This window comes from Bidens hawaiensis, unplaced genomic scaffold (assembly GCF_021521415.1).
Source record: "Bidens hawaiensis isolate Kalapana, Puna unplaced genomic scaffold, B.hawaiensis_p1.1 tig00023614_1, whole genome shotgun sequence".
NCBI lineage: Eukaryota > Viridiplantae > Streptophyta > Magnoliopsida > Asterales > Asteraceae > Bidens > Bidens hawaiensis.
Window position 1 is genome coordinate 300650 of NW_027493700.1, and position 27128 is coordinate 327777.

Genomic DNA, 27128 nt, shown 5'->3' on the forward strand with positions numbered 1-27128 from the left:
GAGGCATAGGCTATAACTTTCTCGAGTTGCATCAGCACGCAACCGAGACCTTGTATCGATGCGTCACAATGTACCTCAAAGTTTTCCGTTCCCTCGGGAAGGGCTAGGATAGGGGCGCTACAGAGTTTGGTTTTCAACAGTTGGAAAGCGGATTCTTGCGCGTCTCCCCAATTGTACTTAGTTCCCTTGTGAGTCAAAGCGGAGAGGGGTTGAGCAATCTTTGAAAATCCCTCGATGAAACTTCGGTAGTAGCCGGCTAGTCCTAGGAATTGTCGCACCTCGGTCGGAGTCTTAGGTGCTTCCCAGTTTTTGATGGCCTCTACTTTGCCGGGATCGACATGGATACCATTCTCATTGATCACATGTCCTAAAAAGTGAACCTCGCGAAGCCAAAATTCGCATTTCGAGAGTTTAGCGTACAGTTGTTCCTTCTTTAGCAATTCTAGGATCATAGTCGGTCTTGTCCTTGGAGTAGACGAGGATATCATCAATAAAAACAATCACAAACTTGTCGAGGTACGCCTTGCATACTCGATTCATGAGATCCATAAATACGGCTGGTGCATTGGTTAAACCAAAAGGCATAACTGAAAACTCGTAGTGACCATACCGAGTTCTGAAAGCCGTCTTTGAAATGTCTTCTTCGTGCACTCTTAATTGATGGTAACCAGATCTCAGATCGATCTTCGAGTAGTAACTCGATCCTTGAAGTTGGTCGAACAGATCATCAATTCGGGGTAAGGGATAACGGTTCTTGATCGTCACCTTGTTTAGCTCTCGGTAGTCTATGCACATGCGGAAAGTCCCGTCCTTCTTTCGAACAAATAAGACAGGGGCTCCCCATGGTGATGAGCTAGGTCGGATAAAACCTTTATCCAACAAATCTTGCAATTGGGTGGACAACTCCTGAAGCTCCGCCGGTGCGAGCCGATACGGGGCTCGTGCTATGGGTGCTGCACCGGGGGTCAAGTCGATTTGGAACTCGACTTGTCGAATAGGAGGGAGTCCAGGCAAATCCTCCGGGAAAACATCCGGAAAATCTCGCACAATCGGTATGTCTTCGATTCGCTTCTCCTCCGCGGGTTTCTCAACAATATGGGCTAAAATTGCCGGATGACCCTTTCGTAAATATTTCTGCGCCTTCATGAGGGTGATGACGCTGGTGGTCATGCCGCTTTTCGCACCCTGGATCGAAATGATCTCGCCGGAAAGGGTAGTGATGTGGACTATCTTGTCGTGACATATAATCTCCGCTCGGTTTTCAGATAACCAGTCCATGCCGACAACGACATCGAAACTACCAAGCGTAAAAGGTATGAGGTCGATATCAAAAGTATGACCTGACAGTTTCAACTTACATCCCGCAAGTACATGAGTTGTTTCTATAAACTTACCGTCGGCTAATTCAACAGGAAACTTAGCATCTAACGGGGTTGGAGTTAAGTCTAAGAGTTTACTAAAGGCTTTCGACACAAAACTCCTATCAGCTCCAGTGTCAAACAAAACAGAAGCAAAACAGTCATTCACAGGAAACTTACCGGTCACCACATACGAGTCGCTGCGGGCTTGGCCCGACCCAAAGACGACAGCTCATCCTTTACCACTGCTTCCGCCACCGCTGCTGCCTCCATTGCTCTCATTCTGCTTTAGTTTGGGGCAATCCTTCCTGAAATGACCCTCTTGACCGCACTCGAAACACCCTTTAGTCGCCATGGGTGGTTTAGGAGTACCCTTTGCCGCTAGGTATCCCCTACATTCTTTGGCCTGATGGCCCATTTTTCTGCATCTCAGACACTTGAAACGGTCACACGGGCCAGCATGGTGATAGTTGCACCTGTTGCATTTCGGGTGTTTCCCAGCATAGCCGCTCGAACCCTGCCCGCTACCGTTGTTGTTATTGTTGGGACCCTGATTATTGAAGCTCCGAGTGAGTTCGGGCTTACGGTAGTGTTGTTGCTGTGGGGGGTCAATGATGAGGACCTAGTGTTGTAAAATTTCCTCTTTCCATTACTCGGGTTGTTGTTGTTGTTGTTGTTAGTGCTCGGGTTGTCACGGGTTTTAGTGGTTGAACCTCTAGGTGGTAACGCACCTTCGGTCACTGCTTGATCCGTCAGTTTGTGAGCTAACCGGATCGCTTGTTGAATTGTAGCCGGTTTAGAAGACGTCACCATACCCTGAATTTGCGGTACTAACCCATTGATGTACATCTCGATCCTTTTACTCGGCGGGTCTACCATCCGTGGACACATTACTGCTAGCTTGTGAGAACGAATGGTGTAGGCTTCAATTTCGGAACCCACCATCTTCAATGACCAAAACTCGGATTCCAGCTTCGCGATGTCCTCTCTAGGACAATACTCTTCCCGCATCATGTTCTTGAACTCTTCCCAGTTCATAGCGTTTGCCAACTCTAATCCAAGAATTTGCACATTTGAATTCCACCAAGTGAGAGCAGAATCTTCCAGTGTTCCAGCAGCAAATTTGACCCTATTGGCAGGTGGACAATTACACATCTCAAAAGCTGATTCGGCCTTCTAAGTAGTTAATGACGTTGATCAAGTGTAATTAACTATTTGCATTACTCCTCAGGTTCTACATACTTCCCTTTATGATTTCACCTGCGCTAGTTTCTACTTTTAAACAGATCATGAATCAAACAATCAAGAAATCATATCCCTAACCTGCATAAATCCTTCCTTTACCAATTAAGCTAACATCTTTATACACTATTCAACATACTTTACCGTTACTGAGCTTGCTTGAGTGACGCATGGCTATCTTGAACTGGCATCTTCATTTTTTTATTACTTAAATCCCATTTCCTGTTCGAGTCTAAGCGTGTAGGATGCTTAAATCTCTCGAACTTTGCTCTGATACCAACTTGTAAGGCCCCGATCCCGGTAGCCGTACTTTAACATCGGATTTACTCATAAACACAGTCTTGCAATTAGAGTTAGTTAAAACTTTCACGGGAACGTTATCTTAAATCATTCGTTACAAAACCTTTAATCTTTTCTTGGAAACCATAACATATAACATCTTATTTAAAACATCATTTCTTCCATCTTCAAATGCCAGCCGTTCAATCCATGCCATATGTCATCCTCATGCTAGCTATTTAGTCTGATCACCTGCGTGCATACTAAAAGTCAATTACGCTGAGTGAGATCTAGTTAACCAAGCAACTTTTCATACAACCAATTCAGGCATTTATATACGTGTCTGAAGGCACATAGTCCACTGTCTAACCTGTTACTGCTTAACAACTTAACTACCCCTACAGCTTAGCCACTTAATTACCCCCTACAGCTTAGCCACTAAATTACCCCTACAACTTAGCCACTTAATAACGAATAACGTTATGCCACTTTAATAAGGAATCACGTTATGCCACTTTAATAGAATAACGTTATGCCACTTTTCCCCTTTAACAATGAATAACGTGTTGGTGCATAAATGTCAGTAGTTCATAGTCTAGAGTCTGTAATCGAGTCTGTATTGTTATTTATGTTTTTGTTTATAAGCGAAGTTGTCAACAAGTTCGCCTAGGCGAACTTGTTGAACAAGCGAAGTTATGGACAACTTCGCCTGAACATATCAGGCGAAGTTGTCGTGTATTTATACTCAAGCCTACGGCTTGGTTTAGGTTGATCGAATAGTTGTTCGTGAGTTCAGTTAATCAGTTAGTGTTTGAGTCGATCGAGTCTACGAGAGTCTGTATTAGTGATATCTTATCACGTGTTCGGTTATCAATATAACGTGTTCGTTTATCGTATCGTGTTTGTTTGATTTTCTTTCTACACTCGTAACGATCTACGCAGGGATTCCGCACCTGAGTAGACCGCGATATCTCGTGTGATCCGTCCAGGGAACCTACAATTGGTATCAGAGCATTTGCTCGATTGTGTGGTTCGGGATATTCACGCGGGTGTAGATTTCGTCCCGTTTCGACTATTCGCGGGACGTGTTTTCGTATTTCTAAGTCAATCTTACCTACTACCACAGTATTCAAGCCTTTGCACCATCAAAAACCTTGTTAAATCCAGATTCCAGATCTTCAAAAACGTCCGTGTTCATCAGGCGAAGTTGCCGTCACTGTACGTAGGGTTTCGGCGAAGATATAAGGTTAAGCGAAGTTATCCACAACTTCGCCTACCTTCTCAAGTTCGCTTGTATCAGCGAAGTTATCTACAACTTCGCCTCATTCCTAAGTTCGCTTACCTTAAGCGAAGTTAAGAATCAGCGAAGTTAATCAGCAGAGTGATCAGCGAAGTTCTTCAGCGAAGTTCTCTACAACTTCGCCTACTTCAAGCGAAGTTATCCGTAACTTCGCCTACAGTACTTTATAAAAAAAAAAAAAAAACTTTTAACTTTTCAGGTTTCTTACTTTTCGGGAAAGATGTCGTCGATCAACATCTCTGAGTTAGTGAAGATGGAAGTTGAAGCAGGGTCGGCTACCAAGGCCCCAAGATTGCTGAAGGGAACCGATTTCGTTGCATGGAAGGATCGGTTCATACAGTACATCAAATACCAGGATGCGAAGATGTGGGTATGCATCCAGGATGGTTATATTCCACCAATTATGGAGTATGAAGGTCGTGACCAAATCAAGAAGTATAGTAAAATGGAAGAAGAAGAGAAAAAGATGTATGAGGCCGAGAGCAAGGCTCATGCTGCTATTACCATGGCTCTTCCACAGGAGATCCTTCATACTTTTAGGAAGTACACTTCAGCAAGGGAGCTTTGGGAAGCCCTTGAGAGCAGATTTGAAGGAAATGTAGGAATCCGGGCTTCAAAAATAAAATTGCTCAAAACCCAATTCTCAGTCTTCAAGTATTTGAAGAATGAATCTTTAGATGATATTATCACTCGATACTACCATCTAATGACTGAATTGAGCAACTATTCCATTTCCTACCGAGAAGAAGAAATAGTTGAGAAGCTTCTAGATGCTCTCCCACCAAAATGGGAGATGTACACTGTGCTGATGAGGGAAGACAAGGACTTTCCCACTTATACCACCAGGTGAAAGTGGTGGAACTGAATCGAAAACTGGAGCAGTTCAGAAACTCCTCTGCTATTCTTGATCACCTTGTTAGTGATCAAGGTTCCTCTACCAAGAGAGGAGGAATCGGTTATCATGAGGTTCCACCACCGTACAATCACAATTACACTTTTAACCCTAGTGTTCAGAAATCTATTGATTTTGAGGTTGCTCAGACTGTGCCAATTAAAGTAACTGTTAAAAAACCAAATGTTAGTGAAGGCGAAACAAGTTCGTCTATTTCAAGTGTTGAAATTTCTGTTCAAAGTCCAGTCTCATCATATTCGGATAAGTCATCCGAGTCTGGTAAGGCAAAAGAGGAGGTTGTGTTACCCAAGAGTGGAGAAAAAGATAAAACGAATAAAAAGAGTACTCCACTAAACCCGTACGTCCCACCTTATGTGAGACGAACGGGCAGTAATATAGCCTCGACATCTAAAACACCTGTTGATAAAAAGGTTGAACATAGGTGTTGTTTTAGATGTAATCAATTAGGACATCTTGTTGCAAATTGCCCTCTGAAGCAGCGATTCAGAGGTGTAAGGCCTACTAAAGCTGAGAATAAACCTAATGATAATTATCATACTGCTAAATATGAAAACTGTTCAAAATTCAAAAATGTGAACAATTCAGGTTTTCATAGAAACAAATCTCAGTTTTACACTTCTAATAACCAAACCACAAGCTATAATACTTTCAATTCTCAAAGGTTTGGAAGGCCTTACAATCAATCTTCAATAAAATATCCTAATGGGACTTACAGGAGTTATCGAGATATTAACTTTGGAAAGCCAAAGTTTGGGATGTATAGATCCAAGACCAATTGGTCTTGGGTCCCTAAATTCTAATCTTTTGCTTTATTGTGCAGGAACAGTTGAACAGGGCTGCCAATAATCTTTGGGTTGTGGATAGCGGCTGTTCCCGGCACATGACGGGTAACAAATATTTGTTACACGATTTGAAACCTGTTCAAGGAGGGAGAGTAAGTTTTGCCGGAGAAAGTGGAGGCAATATTACTGGAAGGGGAACGGTGTCGAACGGAAAGATGACATTGGAGAATGTTAACTTTGTAGAAGAATTGAAATACAATCTGCTAAGTGTGTCGCAGATTTGTGATAAGGAGTACACCGTTCATTTTACAAAGAACGAGGCGATTGTGTTGAAACCAGGTTTTCAGATACCTGAGGAGTGGATTTTGATGAAGGCTCCACGTGAAAGAAATACGTACACTATGGATATGAGATCAACTGAAATGGCCACGGCAGATTCATGCCTTTTGACAAAAGCGAGTGAAACAGAGTCCGAATTGTGGCATAGGAGAATGGGGCACATTCATCTTCGGAAGATGAACCACATTGTCAGGAATGGGCTTGTGCTGGGCGTTCCCTTGAAAAATTTCAATTTTGAAGATAAATGTTTAGCGTGCAAGAAGGGAAAGCAGCACAAGAAATCCCATCTCACCAAGAAAGTCAATTCAATTGCCAGTACTCTGGAGTTGCTTCACATGGATCTCTTCGGTCCCGTGAATGCAAAAAGTCTTGGAGGAACTTCTTATTGCTTGGTGATCACTGATGACTACTCACGATATTCGTGGGTGTATTTCCTGAAATCAAAAGACGAAACGGCTCAGATGGTGAAGAATTTGATTACCAAAGTTGAGAACGTAATGTATAAAAGGGTTAAGTTCATCAGAAGTGACAATGGAACAGAGTTCAAGAATTTTGAGATGTAGATCTTCTGTCTTCAGAGAGGGATTGAACACCAATACAACGCTCCTTATACACCGCAACAGAATGGAGTGGCTGAAAGGAAGAACCGAACGTTAATTGAAGGAGCCAGAACTATGCTGGCTGATTCAAAGCTTCCTGTGGTGTTTTGGGCTGAAGCTGTTGCTACAGCCTGTTATGTTCTGAATAGAGTCTTAACTGTTAAAAGACTGGGTAGGACATGTTATGAGCTTATGCATGGAAGAAAGCCCAACTTGAGTGGTCTAGAACCATTCGGGTCCCCTTGTTCGATTTTGAAGACAAATTCTAAATTTGGTGAAGTAGCCGATGAAGGAATCTTAGTCGGTTATGTTGTTGGGACTCCCAACAGACGTGTCTTCAATACATCGACAAGCAAGATTGAGGTGGTGTGTAACACAGATATCACAAGTTACCAACCGCCAAAACCAAGTAACGGACCTGCGGAGTTTTTCGACTATGTTAAACTTTTTAAGTCTTTTAACATACCGGATTTAGATATCTCTGAAGAAGAAGAAAGAGTTGCTACGAAGATGATCCTTGATGAGGAAGAAAATCTATTGCAAAGACAGCTGATTGATAAATGTCAACCTTCCTCATCAAATACTATCGATACCCCTGCTGCCTCAACTGAAGAAGAATTTATCAATCCTTTTCACTCTCAGCATGAAACAACCATTGACGAGCTCTCTTCTAACTTTGAAGACAATTTGCATGTCGGTTCTGTTCCGACCACGAGAATTCATAAAGATCACCCTTTGGAGAATGTGATTGGTGATGTGTCCTCCGGTGTACAAACAAGACGTAGCTTGGATGAGCACACCTGTGTTTACACAAGCATTAAGGAGACAGGAATAATCAACGAATGCTTGTACACCTGCTTTATCAGCCAGATTGAACCGAAAAATTATCAAATGGCTTTAAAGGACAGCTCGTGGGTCGAAGCCATGCAAGAAGAGTTGGCTCAGTTCAAGAAAATGGAAGTTTGGGATTTGGTTGAAAAACCAAAGCATGTGCATGCGATTGGCACAAAATGGGTGTTTAAGTGCAAGAGAGAAGAGAAAGGGATTATCATAAGAAACAAGGCGAGGCTAGTTGTGAAAGGATTCAATCAACAAGAGGGGATTGATTATAATGAAGTGTTCGCTCCTGTCGCAAGGTTGGAAGCCATAAGATTGTTTTTGGCGTTTGCTGCATATAAAAAGATGAAGGTATTTCAGTTGGACGTGAAGAGTGCTTTTTTGAATGGGAAAGTTGATGAGGTTGTGTATGTCGAGCAACCTCCGGGTTTTCCTGACCCAGATTTTCCAGACCATGTGTACAAGTTAAGCAAGGCATTGTATGGATTACATCAGGCACCTCGTGCCTGGTACTCAACTCTGTCAGACTACTTGCTTGAAAATGGGTTTGAAAGAGGTCAGATAGATAGCACGCTGTTTGTGAAGAGACAAGGAAGCGACTTCCTGCTAGTGCAAGTCTACGTGGATGACATTATTTTTGCTGCACCAAAAGTCTCCATGTGTCAAGATTTTGAAGCCGTCATGAAGAAAAGGTTTGAAATGAGTGCTATGGGTGAACTAACTTTCTTTTTAAGATTGCAGGTTGATCAAAAGAAGGATGGGATGTTCATTCACCAGACCAAGTATGTCCATGATGTGCTCAAACGATTCAAGATGGAGGACAGCACTCCATTCGACACTCCAATCTGCGTCAATCACAAATTGGGTGCTGAGTCAGACGGTGATGCAGATGTGGACCCAACTCAGTATCGGGCTATTATAGGTTCTTTAATGTACTTAACTGCTTCTAGGCCTGATATAATGTTTGCTGTTTGTCTTTGTGCTCGTTTTCAGGCAAACCCAAAGGAATCTCACATGAAAGGTGTGAAGAGGATCTTGCGGTATCTCAAGGGCAAACCAAAGCTGGGGTTGTGGTACCCGAGAGGAGGAGACTTGGAGCTAGTCGCCTACACAGATTCTGATTATGGTGGGTGCAATCAGAGTCGGAAGTCAACAACAGGAGGATGTCAGTTCTTGGTGGCAGTTTGGTGTCGTGGCAATGCAAGAAACAGACTTCGGTCGCAATTTCAACCTGTGAAGCAGAATACATGGCAGCATCCAACTGCTGCTCCCAGGTTCGTTGGATTCAACAACAGTTGCGCGACTATGGTCTGAATTTCTTACTTACTCCTATTTGCATTGATAACACAGCTGCTATCTCAGTAACTAACAATCCCGTGAAACATAGTAAAACTAAACATATTGACATACGTCATCATTTCATACGGGATTGTGCTGAGAAGAAACTGATAGTGCTTGAAAAGGTGGATACGCTTGATAATTTCGCTGATCTTTATACTAAAGCGTTTGATAAAACAAGATTTCAAAACCTTATCGAGCTAAATGGGATGATCAATCCCGAGTAACCATGCTTTTCTTGTAATATTTAAAAAAAAAAAAAAAGGGTCACTATCGCTTAAAAAATATGTCGGTTACATCAGTTTGAAGGACTTGTCTTCGGATATGTTTTGGTCCTCATTTTCTACTTGTAGATTTTGAGGATAGCCATTAACCAGATTACTGATTGTGACCGGGGCGGTTTATGATGAGTTTTCATTCTTTCGCTTAAAATTAGTCGATCATACTTAGTTATAAGGACACATACCAGTATGTGGTCGGTCCAGCGGATCCATTGGATCTTCGGGATAGCCGTTTACCTGAAGACTTTGTTTTGGTCGGGGCGATTAATGTTAAAATTTTGAAAGAAAGGGAAATGAAATTATTTTTCAAGTCTACTACTTCGTAAGAAGTACGTTTGCTATGTTAAACAGAAAATTGATCCAACCTTGGAAAATGATAGATATACTAACTTTGTGTGCTTAACTAGTGAAGTTATTAGGCTTAAAAGGCTTTAGGACAGTCATTGTATGTCATGGTAACTTTTTATGGTGCGTAAAAGTAGATGTGATACAAACTAAAACTACTTGATTTTACGTGGAAACTCCTTACGAGTTCTGCATGTCTTCATATATATCTTTCCGAATGATAGGCAGAAAAGCGATTACCCAGTCATACATGAGCCCGTAAGTGTTCTGATTCCCGTGGAGATAGCTTTTCAAGAAACTGCAGTGATCCAAATTCGGGACTTGCAGTTGGTTACTACTCTGAAGTCTATGTAAAGTTTATCATAAAAAAAAATAAAAAAAAAAAAAAAAACTTATGAGTTAATGAAACATTTTAGAGTTCAACATATCAAGACTTCTTAATCATGGAGTAAGAAAGAGAACGGGAAGCAGATGAAGAGTAATTACAAACTTAATCAGACACTAAGGGTCGAAGTCAATTCGGGGTGACTTGGGGAAAGCCAAATACGCTTTGAGGATAGATAGGAGGCATCAATATTTCTGAGTTGTTGCCCACTTAAATTTTGAGGCATACTTGAACCTAACTCGTATCACAGAAACGATGAAAACCATCTTAAGTTATTTACCTGCTTACGACCTGTCTCTTTATGTCATAATACAGCTAAACACGGATCTATGTGACAGTCACATACTTAGTATGATTCCTGTTCGGATCTTTTCTAAAACGTAGCAGTCCCTATCCAGACTGAAATTTGATCCCTTATACTTAAATTGTTAAAAGTTTTCTTTTTATGTAGTTGTATGCTTTTATAAAAGGTTACTTGGACTTGATCGTGTCATTTAGTTCTTAGAGGAAAGTTTAATAACTTGATTGAAAAAATGTTAAAATTATAAGGTTAAATTTTGTAAATATAGGCGATGTTGTTGAACAGACGAAGTTGTGGATAACTTCGCCTAGGCGAAGTTATCCGTAACTTCGCCTGTATAACTTCGCCCTTATATAAGGATTTTCAAGAGTCAAACAGTTCATTATTTGAAATTACAGCGAACTTATCCTCGTAAACCACAGCGAACTTACTCCGATATTCCGGCGAACTTGTCGTTTTTCCAATTTCTAGTTCTTTTTCTCAGTTTCCGTTACGTTTCAAGGTTCGTGATGCCAATACATTGTATAATCTTTGTTCTTCCATGAAAATCAGTGGTCGTTTCGACCCGATTATGAACCTCGAACCGTCGGACCCTCAAATCGGACTTTCAAAACTTGTTTTACGTGTTCATCACCAAACTGATCGTCAACATATCCTTAAAAGCTTGAGTTTAAGTGTCCTAAATTGTCGAAATACCCAGAAAACCTCAGATTTCGAGTTTGAATCAAACTTACTGTCGCCGTTTCAGATTCAAGCGAAGTTAAGGTTTAGGCGAAGTTATCCGTAACTTCGCCTGGAGCTTAAATTCGCCTGAGGCGAAGTTATCCGTAACTTCGCCTGATGCTCAACTTCGCCTGAAGCTTAAATTCGCCTGAGGCGATGTTGTGGTGAGGCGAACTTATAGATGAAGCGAAGTTGTTCCCAACTTCGCCCCAACTTTAACTTCGCCTGGATCCTTTTCACTTTACAATTATTAGACGAACTTAAAGATGAAGCGAAGTTGTTCCCAACTTCGCCCCAACTTTAACTTCGCCTATACAGTTTTTATCACAACTTCGCTCATGGTAACAAGCGAACTTGTGTTATGTCTTAATGTTTATCTAACTTGGTTCGTTTGTTGCAGAGATGGCTGCTGTTGCCGGTGCTGGAGGTGCTGGAGGAGATGACGGAGGAGACAATCAGAGGCAATTCTTCCCGGGTCACAACATGTTCATCACCTTAGACCCGGAAGCGAGTGGTGTGGAGGATTATCGCGAGATAATCACATTCCTCCTACGCTCGATGATATTCCACGCAATCACGACGACACTGCCGATATCCTTACCCAATATCGAGGACTTCTGGCAGACGGTGGAGTACGATTGTCGTGTTGAGCCCCCGGTCATGAGAGCAACAGTAAATAATCATGAAGTTCAGTTCTCATCTGAACAAATTCGGGTGGCGTTACGCTTTGGAGAGGAGACTCAGAACGACCCTACGGAGTTTGTGGCTCCGTTTCGTGATGGAGCATTTCTAAGAATGGGCTATTATGGTCCATTGGGCGATACCCAGAGACGGAAGGGGTTCCTACTTGATCAGTGGCGCTTCCTCATGCACGTTATGATAGTATGCATGTCTGGGAGGAAGGCGGGCACTGACGGTATGGGTGCAACCATGCAGTCCGCAATGACTGCTCTGACCTATAACAAACGTTATAGTTTCAGTCAGATGGTCTTTTACGAGATCGACAGACAGAGGAGGGCGATGGCTCAGGAGCGGTTCATAATGTATCCAAGATTCATCCAGATGATCTTGAACCATGTGGCTCCGAATTTGCCTCAACGACGCCCGATAAGATACGTGGAGAATGTGAGCAAACGTATCTTTGCTCAATGCCGTACTTCGAGTGCGAGGAGCAAGCCTGAACGTCGTCCAAGGCATACTCCACTCTTTGGGTTCTTAATAAACCCGGGGTATGTGCCAGCTCGGGGGGACGAGTTCAGAGACCCTCAACTACAACAGGCAGGAGCAACTCGTGATGTACCTACGGTGCCTGTTGTATCGGCTGAGGAGGATGTTGACCTTGATGCTGCATTTGGCGGCCAAGGATTCTTCGACATGGATCGTTTTGATCCACAAGAAGATGTGCAGGTCTCTGCTGCACAGGTGAGGGAAGTGATTGTGACTAGAGCAGCTACGACGGTGGCTGACTCCGATCTTGACGAGGTTATGGATGAGGCGAGAAGGATGATGGTAAGACGAGAGAGAACGTTAGGGAAGAGAAAGAGAACGGTGGATGAAAGGACATACACCAGCTGATCAGACGTTCGAGACGTGAAAGGACAGGTGCTGGTATGGGAGCTGGAGAGACTTCACGTGTTATACGTTTTGCTCCATCCGCACTGTCAGGTATGTCAATCGTTCCTACTTCTGTACAGGTTACAAGCGCCGCAGATGTTCCTGTGGTGGCTACATCAGCCGTCGGCATCCCATCCACTACACTACAGACGACGACTCCGGAGATTGTGTCGTTACCACCTCCAACGCTTACACCTTCAGAGGTGGTGGCACAATTTGTAGAGTCGACGGTCGTCTCAACTGCAGGGTTGTGGTCACGATACCACCTGCGGTTACGTCCACAACTGCTTCTGAAGTCCCAGTTGCATTCGAAATTCCTGCTGAGTATACTCCAGATACATCTAATATGAGATTTGATTTCGATGCAACCATCTCAGACTCGGAGAGAATAGCTGCACTTGAGCGGGTCGTGGCAGAGCAATCAAGGATCAACTTTATCCAGACCCAGGCTATTCAACGCCTTGTAGCAGAAAATCAACTACAGTCGTCCCTCCTGGTTGAGCATGGGAAGATTATAGATGCTATGAAGGCGTTCTTGGCATCTCAGGGGGAGACAGGCTGTAGAGGCGACGAGTTAAGGACTAGGAAGAGAAACGACAGAGACGATGATCCCAATGCACCGAAAGGTGCAGGTGGTGAGTTGCCAAGAACTACTCAAGCTCTTGGGACTTCCACAGCTCAGAGGGAGTCTGCAGGTGCAGTTGGTGGTGATGAGGTGGTGATGGTTGATGATGAAGATGATGTGATTGATGCGTTGAGAGAGTTAGATGATGATATGCTAGATGATGATGTGTTTGATGATGATGTGCTGCCGTGTGAGGAGATTGAGAAGATTGGCGCACAGATTGTGATTGAAGATGGGATAGAAGAGGGGGAGATAGTAGAAGAAGACGTTGAACACGAGATCCCAGATGTTGAGAAAGCCGACATGGGTACTGAGATGGATGAGACTGAGTGGGAGGAGCAGCCTAGGTGGAAGGAAGGCTGTGCTCATTGGTTTATTAAGACCAAGAAGCCTGCTGTTCCAGCTATGTTCAAGAAGAGTTATAACATCAAAGGCTATGCTGAGTCGAAGAAGGGAATTATCTGTTGGATATATGATGAACAGATAAAGTTGTTTGTGGTGAAGCGTTATGATGGTATTCAATACTTCAAAAGAACCCTGAGATCTCTCAATACGTTGCCGGAATGTGAGGTGAAGGATTTGGCCAGGTTGGGCCTGATAAATAGAAGTGACGACAACATGGCAAGAGTGATTGGGAAGATCGTGTGGAAAGAAGGCATAAAAGAGAAGAAGTTTGAATTATTAAAGCCACAGAAGGGAAAGCTCGTGGAGGATACAGAAAGGGGAATGAGAGCAGATGGCAAGCCATGGATGGTGATGAAGTAAAAACCGATCCGATGCATCAAGGAGGTTCCAATGAAGACTATGCCTCAAGATGTATTGAAGAATCTTAAATGGTGGTATGTTGATTGCCAGACTGCTGAAGCCGTGATGGAAGACGAAGACGAACAAGAAGTGCTGAGGGTGTATGATCCGATGCATCTTGTTAACTTATCGAAAGCTGATCTGCAAATGTTGAATGAAATGAAGATATTCTATATTCCTGCTTGGAAGGACGAAGCAAGGAAATTTCAGCGAGTAGTCACGGTATGTGTTAGAGAAGGAGTGCATGCGTGAAGATACAGGATTACAAGACAAGAGCTTAAAGATCAAGATATGAAGCTACTGCCAAGGGGGAGTCTGTTGGTGCATAAATGTCAGTAGTTCATAGTCTAGAGTCTGTAATCGAGTCTGTATTGTTATTTATGTTTTTGTTTATAGGCGAAGTTGTCAACAAGTTCGCCTAGGCGAACTTGTTGAACAAGCGAAGTTATGGACAACTTCGCCTGAACATATCAGGAGAAGTTGTCGTGTATTTATACTCAAGCCTACGGTTTGGTTTAGGTTGATCGAATAGTTGTCTGTGAGTTCAGTTAATCAGTTAGTGTTTGAGTTGATCGAGTCGACGAGAGTCTGTATTAGTGATATCGTATCACGTGTTCGGTTATCAATATAACGTGTTCGTTTATCGTATCGTGTTTGTTTGATTTGCTTTCTACACTCGTAACGATCTACGCAGGGATTCCGCACCTGAGTAGACCGCGATATCTCGTGTGATCCGTCCAGGGAACCTACATAACGTTATGCCACTTTAACACTCTTACTAGACCCCTATCCATTTCTATCTCACTCTACCTATACTTGTCTATAACCCACTTCCTATCAGTACATTATTTACATAATAAGCAAGTTACATTATAGCAATCACACACACTAATAACCACTACGCAACCATTACCCTTGGCGATACATTCAATATCCGAAGATCGTTCACGCACTGAAAAGCATTATATAATAGCTACTTCGTATAACATCTATAGCATACACTTACCACTTAAGATAAGTGTATTCACACTTCACATCGAGTATCCACACAGCCCCCAAAACATAACAAGGAAATGGGGCTAGAAAATCACCTGAACTTGGTTGCTTGTTCCGCTAATGGTTATTCCTTCTCGAGCTGTGTGCGTCTAACTGTTTAATAATTACAATATTAAGTACCGCTCTAGTCATTCTCATTGCTAATTAATTAGTCTTGCGCATCTAAGCCGGTTTTACTTCATTGAATCTTTACTGGTTAGTTAATCGTTACACGTTAACCTTTAAAGGTGTCTTTCATTAATTATCAATGTCCGAGGGCTAGTATGTAGTTATATCATTCTATCACAAGTCCAGGGACCATTCTTCAATTCTGCCAAACTTCTAGTTCGTTATCCGGTCCTTAACGAACTGGGGGTTCATTCGTTACTTCAGTCTCCCATGACGAATTGGCTAGTTCGTTACTTTATAACGAATCGACCTACATAGTGAACTGAACCCTATAACGAATTGTACCTTTAACGAACTGGTCCTCTTCACGAACTGGCCCTTCTGTAGCGAATTGAACCTTAACGAAATGGGGGTTCATTCGTTAGTTCTCCCTTGACGAATTACTTATCGAATTGGGTTTAATTCGTTATTAATTTCTTAACGAATCAGAGCTAGTTCGTCATTCCTTCATTAACGAATCGGTTCAAAAATTTAGGCTAGTTCGTCAAACCTCCGTTAACGAATTGCCTTTAATTCGCTAATTCCACATAGCGAATTAGGGTTAGGTCAGAGTTTCAGAACATTCTCTGAAATCCTCGTACCCACAACTCCAGCGCCTCCTGGCGCTGCCATCACCTGAATAACGGAATCACGCCAGAAAAATGAGATCTCCCTTGTTTCACCACCGTTTTCATCGTTTTTTCGTCCCGTTCGATCCAGATCTGAGCTAAGGTGATCCCTAAGCTCATCTTAGGCTCGTTTTAACCCCGATTCCACCCGGGATCTCGTGACTTCAATGGTTTAACGGTGTCGGCTCGTTGTTTCGTGACTAGATCTAACGGGTTTGGAGCTCTACAATATCATACTATCATTACCTCGGGTTGATGCTCGGTTTCTTCTTCTATTTCCGCTAGAGAGAGAAAGTAGGATGAGAGAGAGCTAAGTGTGCGTTTTGGGTGGTGTATGGAATATGTGTGAAATGAATGAAAAATGGGAATTTAAGGTTTGTATAATTATGGATCATGGGCTTAAGCCCATGGTATCTTTCTTCTTTCCCAAGTCCATAACCCATATCCATTACCCAACACTAGCCCGACCCATACTAACTCCTACTTTATTTAATTATTTCCCCTATAACCCGAGTAAACTTCCTTACTGACAATAAATAATATATTAATATTATTTTAGAAATTTCGGGATGTTGCAAGTCTTCCCCCCTTAAAGAGGTTTTGTCCCCGAAACCTAACTTATTCCTTGTAAAAGGAACACTTCTTGTATTCACACACTTATTGAATCGCCTTCGCTTTCTGGGTTATCCTTCTTACTCCTGACTTGCAGTCATCGATTGGTGATCATGTGTTTTAGCTATTAAGGTAGCTTGTCCATGAGGCCCTCGATGTATCAAGTCTCGTCCCATCCTTCCAAGGAACCTTGTTTTATATAATAACGCTAACTCCTAAGGCATTGCTTTACCATCACACAACTATTTATCATATTCAAAGTGCATTCATGATAATTCATAAGTCATTCATACAAAATCACAAGAAAACACAACTCATTCATAAAATCAAACATAAGAAGTAAATCATTCAAGCTTGCCAGACAAACATAGGTTCATACTGTAACATAAAACACTAACATAAAAAAACTGTGACAAGCCACTTATTCTTCTGCAACCTTCTTAGTGACTAACAAACCGTCCTGTTACGCGTCTCCCTTTCTTCCCTCCACTGACACGCCTTCTCCACATTCCCTGGCTATATGGCATGACTTACCACACTTGTAACATTTCTGGTCCTCGGTGCATTCACGAGAGATATGCCCCTTCTTCCTGCATCGGTGGCACTGGTTTGGACCAGCCTTGCATTCTCCCATGTGCATCTTCCCGCACACTTTGCATGTTTCCTTGTCTGCCACCTTCTATGTCTTCTTCCCCACAAACTCCACGACATCTGCAGGCCGTTTGTTTCCTTTGCCTCATTCCTTATCTTCCACTTTCATATCATCCGTCGCTAGATCATCATAAACCATCTCTGCTAACTCAACTGCAGACTCAAAGGTAGCAGGTTTGTTAGCCCTGACTAACATGCGGACCTTCTGGGGAAGTTCCCTGATGTAGCACTTGATCCGTTTCGTCTCAGTGTTCACCATGTCAGGAACCAGCCTAGACATGCGGTTGAATTCGGTGGTATACTCCCGGTATGTCATCTTGCCCGCCTTCAGATTTAGAAACTTCATCTCGGCCCTCTTCACTTCGGCATCAGCGCAGAACCTTTTCATCACTAACTCCTTCAGGTCATTTGAACTTACCTTAATCCCTTCTCGAGTCTTCCTTTGTTCCATAGTTTCCCACCAGTACATGGCCTCATCTTCAAATGACTGAGTGGCATAACCCACTGCTTGGTCGGGACGACACTCGCTAATTCGGATAATCTTATCCATTGTGGTTATCCATTGGAGAGAAGCGATTGCGTCTCTTAGACCAATCAGTTTTGGCGGGTCACCCCCTTTAAAGGACTTGTAGTTGTACCCACCTCGGCCCCTCTTCTTGTCATCAACTTTCACAGGTTGGTCTTCGCTCTTGTCACCCTTCTCCCCTTCATCATCTTTCTTACCATTCTCCCCTGATCTGTCAGCAGTTCTTTCATGGCTTCCAGCAGACTTCTCAGGATTCCAATCGTTCATGGCGGTTGTCACAACTTGGGCAATGGCAGCTAGAACAGCAGGGTCGAGTTTATGTCCTTCGTTGTTGCTCGGATTTCGCTCAGCAGCACTTTCTTCTCCCCCGGCGTTAGCAGCTGATTCAACAGAGGGTTCTTGGGCCACCCGTGGCCTACCACGATGCCTCGTACTCCCTCCCGTTCCGGCAATCTCTCTTTCTCCATCCATCGTATTCTAAAAGTGAAAACACAAACGTCATCACTCAAGGAATTATTTAGCATGTGATTCGTAAGGTAAGTAGTTAATGAAGTTGATCATGTGTAATTAACTATTTGCATTACTCCTCAGGTTCTACATACTTCCCTTTATGATTTCACTTGTGCTAGTTTCTACTTTTAAACAGTTCACCAATTAAACAATCAATAAATCATATCCCTAACCTGCATATATTCTTCCTTTACCAATTAAGCTAACATTTTTATACATTATTTTACGTACTTTACCGTTACCGAGCTTGCTTGAGTGACACATGGCTATCTTGAACTGGCATATTCTTTCTTTTATTACTTATCCCATTTTCTGTTCGAGTCTAAGCATGTAGGATGCTTAAATCTCTCGAACTTTGCTCTGATACCAACTTGTAAGGCCCCGATCCCGGTAGCCCTACTTTAACGTTGGATTTACTCATAAACACGGTTCTTGCAATCAGAGTTACTTAAAACTTTTGCGGGAACGTTAACTTAAATCATTCGTTACAAAACCTTTAATCTTTTCTTGGAAACCATAACATATATCATCTTATTTAAAACATCATTTCTTCTATCTTCAAATGCCAGCCGTTCAATCCATGTGCCATCCTCATGCTAGCTCTTTAGTCTGATCACCTGCGTGCCTACTAAAAGTCAGCTACGCTGAGTGAGTTCTAGTTAGTCAAGCAACTTGTCATACAACAACTACAGGCATTAATATACGTGTCCGAAGGCACATAGTCCACTGTCTAACCTGTTACTGCTTAACCACTTAACTACCCCTACAGCTTAGCCACTTAATTACCCATACAGCTTAACCAGTTAATTACCCTTACAGCTTAGCCACTTAATAACGAATAACGTTATGCCACTTTAATAACGAATCACGTTATGCCACTTTAATAACGAATAACGTTATGCCACTTTGCCACTTTAATAACGAATAACGTTATGCCACTTTAACACTCTTACTAGACCCCTATCCACTTCTATCTCACTCTACCTCTACTTGTCTATAACCCGCTTCCTATCAGTACACTGTTTACATAATATGCAAGTCACATCATAGCAATCACACACACTAATAACCAATATGCAACCACTACCCTTGGCGAGACGTGCAATATCCGAAGATCGTTCACGCACCGACAAGCATTATATAACAGCTACTTCGTATAACATCTATTGCATACACTTACCACTTAAGGTAAGTGTATTCACACTTCACATCGAGTATGCACACAGCCCCGAAAACATAACAAGGAAATGGGGCTAGAAACTCACCTGAACTCGGTTGCTTCTTCTGCTAATGGTTATTCCTTCTCGAGCTGTGCGCGTCTAACTGTTTAATAATTACAATATTAAGTACCTCTCTAGTCATTCTCATTGCTACTTAATTAGTCTTGGGCGTCTAAGCCGGTTTTACTTCATTGAATCATTACCGGTTAGTTAATCGTTACACGTTAACCTTTAAAGGTGTCTTTCATTAATTATCAAGGTCTGAGGGCTACTATGTAGTTATATCATTCTATCATAAGTACAAGAACCATTCTGCAATTCTGCCAAACTTCTAGTTCGTTATCTAGTCCTTAACGAACTGGGGGTTCATTCGTTACTTCAGCCTACCATGACGAATTGGCTAGTTTGTTACTTTTTAACGAATCGATCTTCATAGCAAACTGAACCCTATAACAAATTGGACCTTTAACGAACTTGTCCTCTTCACGAACTGGCCCTTCTGTAGCGAATTGAACCTTAACGAACAGGGGGTTCATTCGTCAGTTCTCCCTTAACGAACTACTTAACGAATTGGGTTTAATTCGTTATTAATTCCTTAACAAATCAGAGCTAGTTCATCATTTCGTCATTAACGAATCGGTTTACGAATATAGGCTAGTTCGTCAAACCTCCGTTAACGAATTACCTTTAATTCGTTAATTCCACATAGCGAATTAGGTTTAGGTCAGAGTGTCAGAACATTCTCCGACATCCTCGTACCCACAACTCCGGCGCCGCCATCAACGGAATAACGGAATCTCACCGGAAAAGCGAGTTCTCGCTTGTTTCACCACCATTTTCATCGTTTTTTCGTCCTGTTCGATCCATATCTGAGCTAGCGTGATCCCTAAGCTCATCTTAGGCTCGGTTTAAACCCGATTCCACCCGGATCTCGTGACTTCAATGGTTTAACGGTGTCGGCTCGTTGTTTCGTGACTAGATCTAACGGGTTTGGAGCTCTACAATATCATACTATCATTACCTCGGGTTGATGCTCGGTTTCTTCTTCTATTTCGGCTAGAGAAAGAAAGTAGGATGAGAGAGAGCTAAGTGTGTGTTTTGGGTGGTGTATGGAATATGTGTGAAATGAATTAAAAAGGGGAATTTAAGGTTTATATAATTATGGATCATGGGCTCAAGCCCATGGTTTCTTCCTTCTTTCCCAAGTCCATAACTCATATCCATTATCCATTACCCAACACTAGCCCGACCCATACTAACTCCTACTTTATTTAATTATTTCCCCGCTAACCCGAGAAAACTTCCTCATTGTCAATAAATAATATAATTAATATTATTTTAGAAATTTCTGGATGTTACAAAATCAATTTTAAGCTCCTAATTCATAACTTAAGTTTACAAATAGTGACAATAATCAAGCTTAGCATTTTATATATGAACAAACATAATTATAATTCTTTAAAATCCAGATTCAAACCATCATCATGATTCTCACAACAAGCCAAATTTACACTTTTCAACTATATTATTTTTTCCTATTTGGAATGTTCTTAACATGTATGTTCTTTTTTTTAATCAATCCAACAATCATATGATCATTCCTATCATTTTCAAATCATCAAATAATATCATCAACTATACACAAATTCAAGAATTTTATTATTAACTAATCAACCTTTTGAATTTTTCTAAGTGTTCAATCAACAAACTTTCCTATTATAGTAACTTTTAATCTTTGATAATTCTATCTAATTCAATCTTTCAATCATGATTAAGTATGAATCTTGTTTATCCCATTCAACAAGTTTGGCATAGTTTCATGCATCATATTGTTCTATTTAGATTTGATTCTTCCATTATTCAAGTTTTTAAAGTTTCTATTTCTAGCAAGTAAGTGACAGTTGATCCATATGATAATCAAATGAATAATTTAACAATGTATTCTATCCTAATTCCAGTAAGTAACTCATTATCTATCAAAAACATATATGCTAAGTAGTCATATCATAATCAAAGATTCAACTATTCATTCAATAAATTATCCTTATTTGGCAATCTAACATTTTCAACAATCTTCAAGTATTATATTTCAAACTAATAGTTTTATGAATCTACTAGCATCCATCCTATTCAATATCAATTAGTATCAATCCATATCACTTTCTAATTACATCAACTCATCAACATTATCAAGTAATTCAAAATTCCCCAAATTGCAACTTAAGAACAAGTTCTTGCCAATTTCAATTTCAACACTAGCAATTCAGTAGATTATACTCAAACCATTAATCCTATTGATCATTAACTACCCAAAATTCATCCTATCATCAAACTCAAGCATCAAATTCATCCATGATTTCACATAATTATCAAATATTCTAACAACACTTCTAGTCAATCATAACAATCCAAATATGATCTTCAAGATGAATGTATGCATGTATGAGTGGGTTCGATATTTCCCTTTACACACATATACACACACACACAAAACCATTCATAATTTCCAAACTTTAAGATCAAACTCAACTCAAGAACACATAATCTAACCTATTCAATCTTGGAAATCAACTCATAATCATAACATACTTGATTTTTTGAAGATCCTAGGATGAAGACGAGAATGTGGTGTTTGTGTGTGTGGAGTTCCTTCCTCTAAATTCTCCTTCCCAATTGCTAATCACCATTTGATCTTGATCTTACTTGAATATGAGTGTGTGTATGTGATTTGAATTTTGAATGTGGATGATGGTGATGTGTGTGTGTGTGCCGTAAATATAGAGAGAAAGACAGAGTCGTAGCTTTGATGAATAAGATGATCGGGGGTTATGTGGTTAATCCAAGTTACTTACACATGGAAATCAATTTTTAGGATGGTAATGATTAAATGGATGAGTTGGTGAATTGGTATTGGGGAAAAAAGAGGTGGAGGGTGAGGTGGGACATGGAGGCCATTTGGGGGGGGGGGGGGGGTGTTAGGAGGTGAAGGGTTGGGTTAATATAATTAATTTGGTTAATCGGTTTAACATATTGCGAGTTTTGGATAATCAGTCGGATCCCGTTTTTAATATTTTTTTGTCAGACTTTGAACGAAATCAAATTCCTGACAATATGGACTATAAAAACTATTTTTCTGAAAATAGTTTGTTTCGGGTCCTTTCCGGGTTCTATACTGGCTTTCATTTACTTATTTCTCAGCTTTTGCGATTCGAGCCTTCTAAAATTATGTTTATACATTATCTCTAATGTCTCAACATATATTTTAATTTTTTAGGGCCATTTTATCATATTAATGATTTATTTATTTTCTGGCCCGAGGTTATTTCACATAATGCTAGTTACGTGTCAAATTTGGACTTTTTGCAAGATTTTGAATCTTAATAAGAAAGATTTTATTTATAAAATGATATTATATTGCTAATCATGATTACATTAGTGATAAATTTTTGTTAAGTGTTACAGAACTCGGGGTTGAATAACCGAACAAGCGGTGTTCGTCTTTGGTCTGTTTTGTTTTATTTTTGTGTTTAAAATTGTTAGTGGGCTAGGTCCACCGGTGTTCTCAGTTATAAAATTAATCGGCGAAAGCTATTAGGATGAACTGGAATTAAATTTTCTGATATTCCAAGTTGGTGAAATTACTCCATGTAGTAGATTTTAATTTTTTTTATGGAATACAAAATATCATGTGGTCAATCCGGTGAATGAGAATACCATTAATAGATTTAGTGAAGTTGATTACAACAAGTGTTAAGACTTTAATCATGTAGAAGCAGAATTTATCAAATCCGGTTTTTGATCGTGTTTTATTGTGTTGGACACTCTTTCTTCAAGGAGGAAAATCGCACCGAGGAGTTCGATTTTATGGCCGAAAACCCAATGGGCGTGTAGCGGAAGAAACGGAAGGCGAGGAGCTAAGGAATTTGTTTGGCGACCAAAAATAAGGAATAGTGGGGTACTATTTTTTTTGTTGGTTGTTGATATTGGTGTGTGTATATCAAGGACGAATGCGACAGGGTGGTAAAATTACGATCAAATAAGGGTTGATTCTATTTAGCTGAGATTTGCTGGTAGGTAGACAAAAGAAGATTCGTCAAAGAGGGAGGCTTTGAATCTTCTCGTGTCTAGGAAGTGGAGAATAAAACGGTAGAAGTAGCGAGGTTGTTTTTTTTTCCTGTGATCGGTGGTCAAGAATGGTGTAGTTCTAGGACTAGAAAGAGGGATTGCATTTTTCGATCAAGGTATGGATGTGAAGAAATGGGTCCAATTCAAGATTAAGTGGGAGAATAACGACGTTAGTCTTGAATTTATAGATAAAGATCATACATGTTATAGATAATTCATGGTGAATTACTTATTGAGTTTTTATATTATAATTAAGAACAATATTTTTATATTTTTATATTTATTACGTTTTCCTTGGTTGAGTCTAATTAGGAGTCTTGTTGAGCAAGTTAAAGCCTTGTTGAGAAAGTTAAAGTTTTAGTATAAATAGATTGTTAGGGTATTGTAATTGGTGTGCTTTCGTTGATTAATAATATAAAGAGTCGAACAAGTTGTTTAATATCGTATCTGTGTGTTCAATCAAGAGTCTAATTTCCAACACTACATACCCTTACTAACTAACTATTTATACGAATTAACGTCATAAACGTATCATGACAGAAACACATACTTTGAATGTCAAGCTTTAGTTCAAGATCAATTACAGCAACGCATAGTTTCTAGACCGTACCAAATTTAATGAACTTCTTCTAGATTTACTAAACACAAAGGTATCTTTTGCACGTGGAAACTTAACATATATATAGTTGGGTATGAGGGACGTACTCTCGTCCCTTGCGAACCATATATCCCTAAACTTTTATTTCCCTTAACATTTATAATTGACATGTTAGTACGTCTTATTTTAATTTATAATTCTGTCAAAATATTAAATGAAAACTATTAAGTTTTTAATTTTGTTTTACAGTTTTTTAATATATTTTGTTATTTTATTTCTTTAAAATCTTATTAAATGTTTGTTTATTTTTTTACATGTATTAAAAAGTTTTGTATGTTTTCTCTAGCTAGTTTTTTTATATAAAATGTTTTCGATACAATTTGATTTTTTATTGTTAGGTATGGATACATGAGATTAATGTAACCTGAAATAAAAATCAATTTTTTTATCAAGTTGTATGTTATTTAACCTTTTAATTTATAAAAAATAATATGATTTTTTATAAAGGAAGGTAAACTATCTCTTAATTTAAAAAACTCCAAAAATATTAAAACAATATAGATTAAAATTTAAAAACAAGAAAAACATCGTTTTTGGATAAGAAAAAAAAACATTTTTCTATAGAGTTTTTTCCCAAACTATTGTTGATGGAAAAAATATTTTCTATTTTGGTGTTCCTTGAAAACTATTTACCAAACTAGTGTTTTTCATTTATTTTGTATTTATCTTTTACTTATAAATCAAAAACTCTTTTTTAATTTTTCTATTTGGTTAATCTATTATATATTTTTTTAAATATTTTCGTACGATCAACCCGATATCTTCTACTCTATCCTTTTAATTACCAATCAACCATTTTATCTTTTACCATTTTTTTCAATGAACCCTTTGTTTCTTATTTTTTTTATCAACTCAGTTCCAAATCTTGTGTTTTTATTATATTTTACTTTTTGTTAACCAATGTCAAAATAAACCTTAAGAATCATCATCCACCGTCAATATGAAACATAAGAATCCATTTGTCAACTATTATTTTGGTGAAAAAAAAAAGAAAAAAACTATTATATATCTTTTAATTTATCAAAAACCAAAAGGAAAGCTCTTAATCTTACCCACAAAGATTATTTTTGTTTTAACGGTATGTTTAGTTTATATTGAAATCTGATTTGTGATATCATACTTTTTAAAATTATATTACAAGCTTTTAGAATTGTCTTTGTTTTACATAACAAACCATGCTAATGTAATATATATATGATTCAAAACCAAGATTTCAACAGACTCTTGAATTGTAGTTGCATGTGAAGACGCTGAAGTAAATGAAAATTTAAACCAATGCGGAATACAACCAGCAAGCGGGTCAAATTTATTTGCCGCGTTGTCTTTTAATTTGTTTAATATTGTTGAGACCGGTACCAACTCGACATTACTTTTTTTTTTTTTTGCGTTTTATATGTAGCGACTTACTTGAATTTCTTATTTTTGTGTATATTAATATTGAGACTCATAGCATGTCAAATTTAATTTTTGATTATTATTATTCTTTTTTATTTTCTCATCCCATTGTTAAATTATTTAGGATGACTGTGCTTCATCTTCACAGTAGCATTAGTTGATAAAAAATAAAATATAATTAAAAAATTTAAAACAAGTAGGGTAAAAAAATAAAAAAGTGTATGAAAAAATGGGAAAAGATTGAAATGGTTGCTTAATTAAAAAAAAAAGAAAAGATACTGAGTTGATTGTATAAAAAATAATTAAAAAATATTATACAAAAATATATAATAGATTAACTAAATAGAAAAATTAAAAAGAGTTTGATTTAAAAGTAAAAGACTAATATAAAATAAATGAAAAACACTAGTTTGGTAAATAATTTTTAATAAACACTAAAATGATAAATATTTTTTCCACCAACACTAGTTTGGGGAAAAACTCTTTTTTAAGTAACAAAAATATGTTATTATTCAAGGCTTTTAAATATACATAAAAAAATAAATAGAAAAAAAATGTTAAATAAAAATAGAAAAAAAATGTTTTTATAGAAACAATAATGATCTATATCTATATATATATTAAAAGAATTTAGTTTTATTGAACAAACTCTATTGTTTCCATATATAAATAATCACTTTTATGATTTTCTTAACAATTAAAAAATTCAAAAATTAATTAAATTAATCAATAACCCACAATTAATTCAAATACTAAGATATTTAAATCATCTTTAAACTAATTTTTAGCTAAAACCGACAATTTTAATATTCAAATTTAAATTTCAAACTTAAACCTAAACTAACACAATGAATGTTCAATTTTAATATTCAAATTTAGACCAAAACTAACAACATGATTAATTCATATCCTTACTAAATGTATTTACTTTAAATCTAAATCATCTAAAAATAAAATCCGTGTAATAACTATTGTCAAACCCTCAAGTATTAGATGTCCAATTTTTAAAATTTCAAATTTCCACTACTTATTTGACCTCATCTTACACTTAGAAAACCATTTTAACAATCATTTCTATAAATTCAGTATTTCATATTCATTTGTTTATATCATCATTTTCACTCTTCTGAAGCTGTTATAACTTATAACTACGACTTTGTATTCAAATTTCTATTGTTTGTTATTGTTTGTAAGTGAAATTCACATTTTAATTTAATTATGTTGTCCTTATTTAGTCTTTTGGTTGTTATGCAAGCAGGTTAGCTTGGGAATAAGATGTATGCAAACTGGTTAGATGAATGATTCATGTTAAAATTTCCATATTGTCAGTTCAACTTAAATATATTTCTTTTGTTCTTATTGTTGGTGTACCTTGAATGAAACTTAATTATTTGAATTGTTGGTATTATTTGCAGTTCATCTTATATGTTACACACATCTTGCTGCTACTTTGGTAAGTCAGATCATGAAGTTTGATGACCATTCAAAGACTAGCTCGAGCCATGGTAGGACCTGGCCACCAAATGTGTGTTCT